Source organism: Bos taurus, chromosome 5 (assembly GCF_002263795.3).
Source record: "Bos taurus isolate L1 Dominette 01449 registration number 42190680 breed Hereford chromosome 5, ARS-UCD2.0, whole genome shotgun sequence".
Lineage (NCBI taxonomy): Eukaryota > Metazoa > Chordata > Mammalia > Artiodactyla > Bovidae > Bos > Bos taurus.
This window is the reverse complement of record NC_037332.1, coordinates 113560483-113563446: the sequence shown is the minus strand read 5'-3', so window position 1 is coordinate 113563446 and position 2964 is coordinate 113560483.

The window sequence follows — 2964 nt, the reverse complement described above, 5'->3', positions numbered from 1 at the left end:
CTCCATCTTTGGCTCCAAAGGATATAATCAATCTGATTTCGGTGCTGACCATCTGGTGATGTCCATGTGTAGAGTCTTCTCTTGTGTTGTTGGAAGAGGGTGTTTGTTATGACCAGTGAATTTTCTTGGCAAAACTCTATTAGCCTTTGCCCTGCTTCATTCCGTATTCCAAGGCCAAATTTGCCTGTTACTCCAGGTGTTTCTCGACTTCCTACTTTTGCATTCCAGTCCCCTATAATGAAAAGGACATCTTTTTTGGGTGTTAGTTCTAAAAGGTTTTGTAGGTCTTCATAGAACCGTTCTACTTCAGCTTCTTCAGCGTTACTGGTTGGGGCATAGGCTTGGATTACTGTCATATAGAATGGTTTGCCTTGGAAACAAACAGAGATCATTCTGTCATTTTTGAGATTGCATCCAAGTACTGCATTTTGGACTCTTTTGTTGACTATGATGGCTACTCCATTTCTTCTAAGGAATTCCTGTCCACAGTAGTAGACATAATGGTCATCTGAGTTAAATTCACCCATTCCAGTCCATTTTAGTTCACTGATTCCTAGAATGTCGACGTTCACTCTTGACATCTCCTGTTTGACCACTTCTAATTTGCCTTGATTCATGGACCTGACATTCCAGGTTCCTATGCAATACTGCTCTTTACAGCATCGGACCTTGCTTCTATCACCAGCCACATCCACATCTGGGTATTGTTTTTGCTTTGGCTCCATCCCTTCATTCTTTCTGGAGTTATTTCTCCACTGATCTCCAGTAGCATATTGGGCACCTACTGACCTGGGGAGTTCCTCTTTCAGTATCCTATCATTTTGCCTTTTCATACTGTTCATGGGGTTCTCAAGGCAAGAATACTGAAGTGGTTTTCCATTCCCTTCTCCAGTGGACCACATTCTGTCAGTAGGAGAGGAAGCAGAAAACAAGCAAGGGAGACTGGGAAGGGCAGGATCAGAAACAGCACGTGGAGGTGACTCTGGACAAACCTGGTTGGAGGCGGCAGAGAACTGGAGGTAATGGGGTAAGGGGCGGGGGCAGACTTGGCTTTTTGTTTTCTTGTCCTTTTTATTAAAATGGGAGAGGCTCCAGGTGGAGCGGAATGTGCTGCAATTAAGAGCTCTCCTAATTGAGAGCTGTATCAGTTAGGATTCTTCTGTGTTCAAGTGGGAAAGAATCCAGCCCATCTGGCTAAACCAAGCTGTATAAAGGGGAAGCCGAGGGCCAATCAGATCGAGCCCTGAAGGACGCAGAGGCTTCAGGGATGTTCCCCGGCCTGTGTCTAGCCTCCCTGGGGATGGACTCTGTTCTGAGATGGACCCTCCCTTCTTGTGGTGGCCAGGCAGCAGCACAGCTGTGGTCTCCCCACTCCTTCTCCAGAAGAAAGAGAGTACACCCCACACCCACACAGAAGAAAGGATACCCTTCTCTCCCAGACTTCAACAAAAGCCCCTGGGGGGCCAGGCTGTACTTCTCAGGTAGCACTTTATAGATGGGTAAACTGTAGCCAGCCCTCTCAAACTCCCCCAACAGCTGCCCCAGCAGCCAGGTCAGATCAAATGAGAAGAGACTTGGCCTTCGAGGCCACTGAGGACTTGGGATCTGGCAAACTCAAATTCTAGTCTCTGTCCACCTTAATATGCTCTGTGAGCTTGGGCTGGCTTCCACCTCGACCTCAGCGTTCTCCTCTATAAGATGAGGGGGGTGATGACGGCATGATCTCAGAGGGCTGTTGTTCAATTAGTCAAGCTGCAAGGCGGTAGATTCCCTGGGGACATCTGAGCACAGCACTGGAGATGGCTTCCAGGAGAAAGCCATTGCCTTCTCGAGTCTGGACTTTTTTTTTTTAATTCTCTGCTAAGGTCCAGGTCCAGAGTTGGTGTCTACTAGGTACTGGCCTGCCTTCACCGCCTTTCTACACCTTGTGAACCTCATTTTTTCACAGGAAGAGGGCAGGAAGTGGCTCAGCCCTTAGACAGGCGATGGGACCCCCAGAGCCTTAGAACACTGTTATTCTCATGTTTAAGCTAGTGATAGAAAGCATTGGCACCCCACTCCAGTACTCTTGCCTGGAAGATCCCATCGATGAAGGAGCCTGGTAGGCTGCAGTCCATGGGATCGCTGAGGGTCGGACATGACTGAGCGACTTCACTTTCACTTTTCACTTTCATGAGTTGGAGGAGGAAATGGCAACCCACCCCAGTGTTCTTGCCTGGAGAATCCCAGGGACGGGGGAGCCTGGTGGGCTGCCGTCTATGGGGTCGCACAGAGTCGGACACGACTGAAGCGATTTAGCAGCAGCAGCAGTGGTGCTCCACCTAGGGCAGTAACATAAAGTTTCCTTTTAAAATACGTTTATTAGAATCAAAAGGGGCTTTCCAGGTGGCGCTAGTGGTAAAGAACTTGCAGGAGACATAAGAAACACAGCAGATTCTATCCTCGGTTCAGGAAGATCCCCTGGAGGAGGGCATGGCCACCCACTCCAGTATTCTTGCCTGGAGAATCCCCATGGACAGAGGAGCCTGGCGGCTATAGTCCATGGGGTTGCAAAGAGTCAGACACAACTGAAGCAACTCAGCACACACACAAAGCCAACATAAAGGAAAAGTATTATAATAGCAGCGGTGAGGGGGTACAGGTTGATCCATTCCACAGACATTTGCTGAGTTGCCCAGTTACTGTTCCAGACACCGTTTCAGGAGGAAATCACAGCAGGGAACAAGTATAATAAGTCAGCAGGAACCCCCTGCCCTGGGAACTCACATTCTAGGGCACGGGGTTGGCAATAAAATAAGTGCAGGAGAGAAACAGGAAACAAGTGTCACACGGTGGTGATGCTGATATGTGTGGTGGGGGAGAGTCAAGGAAGAAGGCAGTGGGGAGTGCAAGATAGGTGTGTCTGGAGGTCAAGGAAGTCTCACAAAGGAGCTGAACACGAAGCTTGAACATGGAGAGAAGTAG